This window comes from Nicotiana sylvestris, chromosome 9 (genome assembly GCF_000393655.2).
Source record: "Nicotiana sylvestris chromosome 9, ASM39365v2, whole genome shotgun sequence".
NCBI classification, from domain to species: Eukaryota; Viridiplantae; Streptophyta; class Magnoliopsida; order Solanales; family Solanaceae; genus Nicotiana; species Nicotiana sylvestris.
In genome coordinates, this window is record NC_091065.1 from 99012214 (window position 1) to 99023632 (window position 11419).

The following is an 11419-nucleotide window of genomic DNA, read 5'->3' on the forward strand; positions in this document are numbered from 1 at the left end:
AGGACAATCGAAACGAGATTTGTTTGTTTATTTCAAAGTCGCCACTTGGGAGATTTAGGGTGTCCCAAGTCACCAATTTTAATCCCGTATCGAGGAAAAGAATGACTCTATATTACAGTCTGCGTACCGAAAATCCGGATAAGGAATTCTGTTAACCCGGGAGAAGGTGTTAGGCATTCCCGAATTCCGTGGTTCTAGCACGGTCGCTCAACTGTCATATTCGACTTGATTATCTGATTTTTATACAAATATGAACTTATGTGCAAGTTTTAACTCTTTACCGCTTTTATTATTATATTTTTAAAAGAATGTGAACATCGTTTAAAAACATGTCTTTGGATTGCGTCACATGAAATGCACCCGCAATCCGGAACACAGTTTTATTCAATGTTTTGGGATTTGGATTTGGGTCGCATGAAATGCGCACCCGAGTGTAAGAAGGTAAGATTAATTAAATCGCGCCTAAAGCGATTAGCGTATTTATTATTTAGGGACAGCCGTGAAGTTTGCTAAACGGCTCCTCCCGAAGTCTAAGTGATTAAATGTACATTTATTGAGGGCTCCGCAATCTGTGCGTTTTATTTGGCGAGGCTCGTCTCATTTTATTTAAAAGGACGAACCTATAATGACTACAATTTTTCTATTAAGTTCGTCTCTAAAATAAAAGAAAATCCCTCAATTAATTACATGCTGAAAAAGACGTAACTTATTAGTTATTAGTTTACGGCTAATGCAAATGGAAAACTGCAATCGAGTTCGTACAAAGAGAGATTGCTTTCGTTCTATATTCTATTATTTAATAACACCAGAACATGAGATTGACACAAAATAATATCAAAACAGATTAACTATTCTTTGATTAATTTAAACTAACATTATTAGATGAAGGAGTTATTATACATGCGACCCCATTATTCATTAATCAATCAACTACATTTTTATACAAAGAAAGAAAAAATTCTATTCAAACACAAATCTAAACAGGAGGAATTCAACAGGAACAAAGCCTGGTCAATATTTCATTTCGCCTCAAGCCAAAAGTGTACAAATGTGTACCTGAAAATGGCAATACAAGAAAAAAAAGAAGGAGGAGTCAGCAGCAGTAATAACACAGCAACAGCAGGTTCAACAACCCAACAGCAGCAATTCGAACCAGATTCAAGGCCCAGAAAGATTTGAAGAAAACCAAACAAGTTCAATAGAGCAAACCCAAAAGTTTGTAAACAAACTAAACAACAACAACCCACGCGTGTATTAAATCCGAAACTAAACTCGTTTCTCCCTTTGTTTTTGTTTTCTCTTTTTAAACTCTACCACACTCTCTTCAGATTTTCAGAATGTATTCCTCTCTCAAAAATAATCCTCAAAAATCTTTCAAGTTCAAGACTAAGTCTTCCTCCCTCAAGTCTTAAAAGCTCTCAAGTGTAAAAGTCCTCCCAGCTCTAAAGTGTAAAAAGTCTGTCTTGTAAAAATCTGTCCAAAAGCTCACCCCTTAATAATGTGTCAAATGACCCTATATATAACAAGACTCTTGTCTTGAACCCCCCAACCAGAAATATTCCCCAAAATGCATGCTTTGTTTCTCACTTTCTTAAACAAATGAATTATTCCCCACTATTTTGTGTCTTGTTCCCCATTATATTAAATAATTGTATCAACCCATTACATTACATCTTGTCCCTCATGCCTAACATAAACAATTACAATATTTCCCTCCACTACATTATGTCGTGTCCCCCATTATATTAAACAATTGTATCAAACCCCACCTCATTACATTTTGTCCCCCATGCTTAACATAAAGAATTATTCAAAATGTTCAATTCCCAAACTACCCCTCCGACCTTATTGCAATTACCATTTTACCCCTGAACGTACTGCAATTTACCAAACTACCCCATCAGCTATAACCAATTCAACTAATCGATCTTAACCAAAATATAGCCAATATGACCAATTTCTTAAACAAACTCAACAACAAACCATATGAACATAGATGAATCATTTAACTTCAAATTAATGGAAATAAATTAACCATATTGGGAACCAATCCTGGTTAACTTAGACAAAAATGGATGAGCAAGGAAACAACAATATTAACAACACAATACATGATTCAAACTAAATCAACAAATCAAAAACCAAAACATAAACTCACATTAAATCACTGGATTAAAAATGAACTTCAAACAAAGATGAACATGAATTAAATCTATTTTAACAACAAACAACGGATTCAAGTGATTTAAACTAAATCTAACAATATTAAAACTTAAACTAACAATTTCTTTTGCAAATACAAAATAAAAGCACATGAAATAAACTGAAAAACTATTTAATCAAAGTTCCATTTGAAATCTGAAAATTAAATCAACAAAACATATGAACAAACTAGAAAATTAATTCAATGATGAACAAAACAAGAATGTTAAACCCAAATCTTAAACCCACTAACCGGATCGAAACGACGATCGAAAAAGATAGTCGTTTGGCGTCGTTTGAAGACGACGCAGCAGCTACAGTAGCAGTTCCAGGAGCAGCAGCACAACACGATGGAACAGCAGCAGCAACACGTCGAAGCAGGCAGCAGCGCGACACAGTAGTAGCAGCGCGACAGTAGCAGCAGCGCGAATGGAGAAGATGCAGCGGCAGCCATGGGAGCTCGAGTTCGAGCTCGATGAAGCTCGTCCATGGCTGGACGTAGCAGAAGGAGCAGAAGAAGAAGACGTTGCAGCAGCAACACAGCTGAAGCAAGAGCATGCGCAACAGTCGTCAAGCAGTTCTGAGGGGTCGTTTGGGCGTGAAGGTGGCGACTTGGGTGAGCTGAAGCTGCTGGACATAGAGCGATGATGGTGGACGATGGTGGTCGTTCACGTCGCTGCTGGAACTTGACGAAGAAGAGGGCAGCCATGGACGAGCTTTTTGAGCTCGCCATGGAGAAGACGAAGACGAAGACGCGGCAGTGGCAGCGCTAGCCATGGCAGCCATGGTCGTTGGTTATTTTGGATGTGAGGTCGTCGATGGATGCTGTGGTTGGTCGACGGAGGGGCTGTGCGTGTGTGGGAAGGTGAGCCAGAGGGGGAAAGGGTAGCTGCCATGGTTGGGGAGCTCGGGGAGTGGGAGAAGAAGAAGAGAGAAAGAGGGGGAGGGGCGGATCTCTTTAGGGGTTTTTAGGTTTTTTTGTTTTGTTTTTGTTTTTTGAAATGCAAGATAGGGGGTGTTGGGTCTTTGGGGTTGTAGACCGGGTCGACCCGGTTGAAATGGAACGGGTCGACCCGATTGAAATGGACCGGGTCGTGGGGAAGGTTGGACAATTTTTTGGGCCTGTGGCTTGAATTTGAAGAAGAGGCCCAATTCCGATTTTCTTTATATTTTTGCTCTCTTTTCTTCTTTTATTTTTCTAAAACTAAATTATAAAAATACTTAAATTATTATTAAGAACTAAATTAAGTTATAAAAGCGCAAATTAACTCCCAATAACAATTAACGCACAATTAAGTAATAATTAAGCATAAAATTGTATATTTGGACATTAAATGCTAAAAATGCAAAAGATGCCTATTTTTGTAATTTTCATTTTTTGTAAAACAAACTTAATTACTAACAATTGTAGAATTAAATCCTACATGCAAAATGCGACATATTTTTGTATTTTTATATTTATTAATTTAACAAATAAACATGCGCAGACAAATATACAAATAATTACACAAAAATTCTCAAAATCGCACACCAAGGAAAATCATTTTATTTTGAATTTTTTGGGAGTAATTCTTTCATAGGGCAAAAATCACGTGCTTACAGCAGGCGTTGCACCCGCTCCCATTTCATTTATCTCGTGGTAGGCGTATCACCCGCTCCAATTTCATTATATCTTGTGGTAGGCATACCACCCGCTCCCATTTTATTATATCTTGTGGTAGGCATACCACCCGCTCCCATTTCATTATATCTTGTCGTAGGCGTACCACCCGCGATGTCCTTGAACCAACAATAATCACAAGGAATCCCGGCAAGGGAACAAGAGCAATATAACAATTTCTCAGCAAGGGAACAATGATATCTCAACAACAACCCGGCAAGGGAACAATAATATCAAACAAACATCCCGGCAAGGGATCATTAATATCAAACAAACATCCCGGCAAGGGAACAATAGTGATAATAACATATGAAGCGTGATAAACCACAACGGTGTCATAACAATTATAATACAAGACTCACTGACATGCTTGACACCAACGTATAGATACTCGTCACCATGCCTATACGTCGTACTCCACAATTAACATGTAGTAAATAAGACACAACTCCTAATCCCTCAAGCTAAGGTTAGACCAAACACTTACCTCGATGCCACGAACACAATTCAAGCCTCAACTATCGCTTTATCTCTTGATTCCACCACCAACTCGCTCGTATCTAGTCACAAGTTACTTAATTACATCAATAAACGCTAAATGAATCAACCCCAATGCATGAAAATGAGTTTTTCTAAAGTTTTGCCCAAAAATCAAAAATCGCCCCGGGGCCCACATGGTCAAAACCCGAGGTTCGAACCAAAACCCGAATACCCATTCCCCCACGAACCCTAATATATGATTTGTTTTGAAATCGGACCTCAAATCGAGGTCCAAATCCCCAATTTTTGAAAAACCTAGGTTCTACCCAAAACACCCAATTTCCCCCATGAAAATCATTGATTTTAAGTTGAAATCATGTGAAAAGATGTTAATGATTGAAGAAAACGAGTTAGAAATCACTTACCAATGTTTTGGAGAAGAAAGGTTATTTAAAAAATCGCCTCTTATATTTTTGGGGTTTTAAAAAATGGAAAATAACTGAAAATCCCGTCTTAATATACCCCTCTCACACCCCTTGTGCGGACCGCACAAAATCGAGTGCGGCCGCACAGCTCCCGTGTGGACTGCAGTGACATGCTTTAGTATTTTGGTCATAACTTTCTCTACAGATGTCCAAATTGTGATATCTTTATCTTTCTAGAAACTAGACACAAAGTGCTACAATTTTCATTTTTGAATCTGAACCTGCAACATCCATGTTTTAAGCCTAAGATATCTCGGAACCTACCCGAAACTCACCCGAGCCCTCGGTACTCCAAACTAAGTGTGCATATTAACTCAAAGACATCATATGGGCCTACTCATGCGATCACATCATCAAAATAACATGTAAAATCATAAATTAAACCTCAAAACCCAACATTTTCATCAAGAACTCTCAAGGTTCATAACTCTTCAACCGGAAGTCCAACTCACATCAAATAAACTCCGTTTTTTACCAAATTTCGCAGTTATCTTTCAAATACTATAACAAGTTTGTATCGGGCTCCGGAACCAAAATACGGACCCGATAACAATAGTTTCAAACATTAATTCTTTTCTTCATTTCTTAGATAATTCAGTAAAATAATTTCTTTCAAAAATTGATTTCTAAGGCTTGGGACCTCGGACATTTTCGGGCATACGCCAAAGTCCCATATTTTACTGCAGATCTCCCGAGATCGTCGAAACACGGATTCAGGTCGGTTTGCTCAAAATGTTGACCAAAGTCAACCATAATCAAATTTTTAACTCTAGAAATTTCTATTTCTCATATTTTCACATAGAAGGCTTCCCGGATATAAGTCCGGACCACACACGTAAATCAAGGTGAGTAAAGAGGAGGTTTTTAGGCCTCAGAATACTGAATTCACTTGCAGCACAAGTGATGACCTTTTGGGTCATCACAATAATAAGATCCAAAAAGAATGTAATGGATACTATTATCGTTCATATTTTGTCAATAAGTTATTTCTAATCAAGTCGTTAAATTGGTAAATCATTTATCTTGCTCTTACTTGCTCCAATACTTACAATCTTAGAGCTTCCCAAAGCTTTTGAACAGTGAACACTACCATAATTACTACAACTAAAAACTTAAAGCAAAGGAGAAGAAGGGAGCCTGACTTACAATATATTAGAACACAAACAACTGGAATGTTCATATGTTAATCAATATTTAGGGGAAAAATAGGAAAGACCAAGAAGGAATAAAGTGAATATAAATTCGGAAATATTAACAGAAAAATGGAGAAGTAAAATTTCCAAAAATTGAAGAGGGAAAAAAGGGATTATGTTTGATTGCCCAAAAAAAAAAAGATTTGTATTCATCAAATATCCGAAATTATGCATGATTATATCTTATTCCAAACATGTATCCGCAAATGAAACAAAGTTACATACATGCATATAGAGAATTCAAAAAAAAATGAAAAAACTATACAAAAAAGGAGAACTAACAGAGACTCAACTGAATATATAATTAAATAGAGAAAGAACATAAGAAAACTCAGGAAAAAAAGAACGCACCACGCACAAGAGATGTCAGCAAATTAAACTCGAGGGCAAACCTCTGTAGTCATGGCCCATGAAGATGGACAAAAGAACGGATGGTAAATTAGACTCTAGAACTTTAAGAAGAAGAGAGCTGCTCATTGATAGGGATGGTACACACGTTTGTTACTGAAGTGCACAAAACACGTGTCTATGGGAAAAGGCATACCAATAAAATGGATCTAAGTTTATAGTAGTATAAAGTATATTGTGTTTTTTGTATAACTATTCAGTGTTCGTCCTATAGCTCTTAAACTTTGATAGACCTTCAGTACGAATAGAATCCTATACCTTTGTGAATATTATCGAATTGAGATTCCAAGGTTATAAGAGCAACGGGTTCGTGTTGGTTCTCTCTTCCTTTTTGGTTTGTAAGGATACTAGTAAGGCATGTCCGTGCGATGCACGGCCCAACATGATTTATTTGGTATACAAATCTACCTAAAGTAAAGGGTAGTGTCTTAATTATCATTGCATTAGAGGTGTATATACAAAAGGTATTTATGTACCATTACTTTAATTATATTTGTACAAAGTAGAGTTCAAAACACAAATATATCTTCTAATGTTAATGTAAGTAAGTTCCAATCATTTGAAATCTCAAATTCAATGTGATGTCAACCTTAGAGGATGGAAAGAGTTGAACTATTTCTTTATTTATCACCATAAATTACAAAGCCTTACTTCAAACAATCAAAGGGCATGGAATTTGCTTGTTTGAAAAACTGAGGAAGACAGTAGATTTGCAAAATTGAAACAGAGCTTCGATTGAAAAAAAAATCAACACATTAACATAGTAAATTTACCTTATTACTCTAAAAATAAACCACTGTGTTGACATATACAACAAACTGACTGGAGTAAAACTGCTACTAACTATTACATAAAGCACTAATTAATTCTACCATCCTATGCAAAATAATACACTTAAATGTAAGTAATGATAGATGGGAAAAAAACTTAAGTAATGATACATACTTCCGATTATATCAATGCAAATTACCCACCATACACATGTTGGTACGATATACCAGATTCTTTGTACATTCCCTACTTGACTAGCATAGTAGCAATTCCTTTGAAAATTATATTCTCCTCATATTAAGCATTTCATTATCTGTATCTTTGCCAAAAAAAAAGGACAAAGTAAAATCAGTCTAATTCTTAACCAGATTATAAAAAGATATGGAATTTACTTGAGATTTTGGATAATTCACGTCCTAATGATGTAGGAAAGAGGTAATAAATTAAAATTATTTACCTTCTTGAAGATATATAAAGGATCTTGGAGTCTCAGACATAGTCTCAACTATAAAAATTAAGAAATAAGCACCACCCAAATTTTTTGCTTTTTTAACTTGATTCAATTCTTTCCTCACTTCAGAACACACGCTTCAACGAACATCTTACATGCTAAGCTTCTTTCTCTTCTTTAATAAAAGAATATTAGAGATGAATGGAAGGGGAAGCAAAGATATGGAGTAATATATTCTGAAGCTATTTATGGAAACACAAATCCTATGGTGAGCCTCCGTCACGACTTTAGTTCGCCCTCCGTGAACTGTCGTGACGGCACCTAGTCTCTACGATTAGGTAAGTCTAACAAATGCGAAAAATGAACTAACTTGCGGAATAAATAATCCAAAGTTAAAAACAACTGAAAGAAACAATATTTAAATGTCGCTCGACATATATACATAACTTCTCGAAATCTGATACACTATCCCAAAACCCGGAAACCCACGGATCCACAAGCTAAGAAAAACACTACATAACTCTAATCTCCGGAATGTCTAACAAAATAGAAGTACAGAAGGGCTAAATACTAAAATGCAGGAATAGAAAGAGACTCTTCGGTCTGCGGACACGGTAGATATACCTCGAAGTCCCGTAGAATCTCCTGGTATCAAAAATTTTAAGCCTGAGTAGAGGTACCTGGATCTGCACATGAAAAACATGCTCAGAAAGGACATGAGTACACCACAACGGTACTCAGTAAGTGCCAAGCCTAACCTCGGTTGGGTAGTGACGAGGAAGGTCAGGGCCCTACTGAAATTAAATAAATATAAAGATAACAGGATAAGATAAGCAGTATAATTGAGAATCTACAGTATGAATCTACACAGAATAATAGAGTACAATAACGAAAATAGAGATGAAGACAACCACATGGAAAGTAATCGGGGATCTCTCAGTATCCCGAGGATTTCTTAGTACCCTCAATATATGTCAGGGATCTCTTGGTATCCCGAGAATCTCTCGGTATCCTCAATATATGCTAGGGATCTCTTGGTATCTCGAGAATCTCTTGGTATCCTCAATATATGCCAGGGATCTCTTGGTATCCTGAGGATCTCTTGGTATCCTCAATATACGTGCCAGGGATCTCTTGGTATCTCACACCTCAGTCCAAATCATAAATACGTACAGGGGATCTCCCGGGATGCCGTCCCGTAGTCCCAAATTAAAAACACATAGAAGCAACACAAGAATACTCAATTAAATGCAAATTTCATACCAAGTAAGCAGTTAATTCTAATCTAACATGCTTCACGTAATGCAATTTAAGCAGTTTAACCAAATAGGCAATTAAGTCAACTAAACATGCTATTCTAAACTACAACAAGCTAAATTCGCAAGTAGGATAAAGCAGGAAAAAGAAACTCAATTGAAATACTTAAAGTAAAACCGGATTTTCAACAATTAGTTCAAGTACGCACTCGTCACCTCACGTACAAGGCATTTCAATTACCAAATATATCATATCCTAAGGGGAAGGTCCCCTACACAAGGTTAGACAAGCCATTTTCCTCGAAGCAGCTCAAAATCAACCCAACACCACGTCTTTGCCACGAGTACTCGACTCCAATGGCTCAAATCTATTCAATTCAATTGCATAATGTAAATAACACTTCAAGTAACTGATTCTACAATTAAATTCTAAGCTAATACGCAAAATTATGTAAAATGACCAAAATGCCCCTCAGGCCCACGTCTCGGAATTGGGAAATTTTTATAGTTTTAGAATCCTCACACTGTCACGAGTCTAACCATACCAAAATTATCCAAATACGATGTCAAATCCCCAGTCAAAACTCAATTTCTTGGTCTAAGAACTTTTCTCCCAATTTCCACCAAAATTTCAAAATTATAGGATGGATTTAAGTGTAGATTCATGGAAATTAATCTAAACCGAGTAGGAATCACGTACCCAAATTGCCCAGGTGAAAATCTCTCCAAAAATTGCAATCTCCTGAGCTCCCAAGTCCAAAATATGAATTATGGTCTAAACCTCGATTTTGGGTTTTAAATTCTGCCTAGGCTTTCCCTTAATCGCGATCGCGAAGAACAAAATAGTACGCGCCTCAGATTACTCTATGCGAACGCGGAACCCCGTCCGCGAATGCGATGCTCTAACTCTCTGAACCTATGTGATCACGGTTGACTCTACGCGACTGTGTAGAGGAACAATTAACAACCTCTGCCGCCTTATTTCTTCTATGCAAACGCGGCCTACCTCGCGTTCGCGATTCGACACTGCCTCAAAGCTACGCGTTCGCATTCCTCCTCACGCAAACACGAAGAGAAAATTTCCCTCAACCTCGCCTTAGCCTTCGCGATCGCGACACTCTTCATGCGATCGCGATGAAGGAATGTCTTCAACACATACCAACAAAATCTGATGCCTTTCCAAGTCCAAAAATAGCCCGTTGATCATCCGAAATACACCCGATGCCCCCGGGACCTCAATCAAACCTGCCAACCAATCCTAAAACATCATTCAAATTTGTTCCAAACTTCAGAACACTCCAAACAACATCAAAACACCAACTTTTCATCGAATTCAAGCTTAAAAATTCCAAAAACTCTAAAAATTCAACTTTCGGCATTCAAAATTCAACTTTCGGCATTCAAAATTCAACTTTCGGCATTTCAAGCCTAAATTAGCTACAGACCTCCGAAACACAATTCGAACACGCTCCTAATCCCGAAATCACCCAACGGAGCTAACAGAACCATTGGATTTCCATTCAGAGGCCGTCTTCACACTATTCCGACTACGGTCAACTTTCCAACACTTAAGCTCTCATTTAGGGACTAAGTGTCCCAAAACTTTCCGAAACTTAAAACCGAATATCCAGGCAATCAAAATAGCGGAAATAGACTCGGGGAAAGCAGTTAATAGGGGATCGGGGTATTAATTCTTAAGACAACCGGTCGGGTCGTCACATCCTCCTACACTTAAACATTCGTTCGTCCTCGAACGAGCATAGAGACATACCTGAAGTAGTAAAAAGATGAGGGTAACGGTTGCGCATATCCTGCTCGGTCTCCCCGGTCGCCTCCTTGACCGGCTGACCCCGCCACTAGACCTTCACTGATGCAATGTTCTTTGACATCAGCTTTCTAACCTGTCTGTCCAATATTGCCACTGGCTCCTCAATATAAGATAGATCCTTGTCTAACTGGACTGAACTGAAATCCAACACGTGCGACGGATCATCGTGATACCTCTGGAGCATCGAAACATAAAATACCGGATGAACTCATGCCAAGCTGGGAGGTAAGGCAAGCTCATAAGTAACCTCCCCAATACGCCTCAATATCTCAAAAGGGTCAATAAACCTCGACAACTTCCCTTTCTTCCCGAATCTCATAACGCCCTTCATAGGCAAAACCCGAAGCAGAACCCGCTCTCCAACCATATAGGAAACATCACGAACCTTTCGGACCGCGTAACTCTTCTGTCTGGACTAGGCTCTGCGGAGTCTATCCTGAATCACCTTAACCTTCTCCAAAGCATCTTGAACTAGGTCTGTGCCCAACAATTTGGCCTCGCCCGGCTCAAACCAACCCACCGGGGATCTACACCGTCTCCCATATAAAGCCTCATACGGTGCCATCTGAATACTGGATTGATAGCTATTATTGTAAGCAAACTCCGCCAATGGCAAGAACCGATCCCAAGACCCTCCAAACTCAATCACACACGCACGAAGCATATCCTCAAGAATCTGAATAGT

The 11419-nt window shown here is 38.1% G+C and overlaps 1 long non-coding RNA gene across 1 annotated transcript; it reads right to left on the minus strand.

The window, feature by feature from the left end:
• Positions 1–832: 832 nt before the first annotated feature.
• Positions 833–6529, minus strand: LOC104224430 (uncharacterized). Its single transcript, XR_710351.2, has 2 exons — positions 6372–6529; positions 833–1056 (listed from the first exon to the last, which is right to left on the minus strand). It is a non-coding gene; the product is annotated as an uncharacterized lncRNA (long non-coding RNA).
• Positions 6530–11419: the final 4890 nt, after the last annotated feature.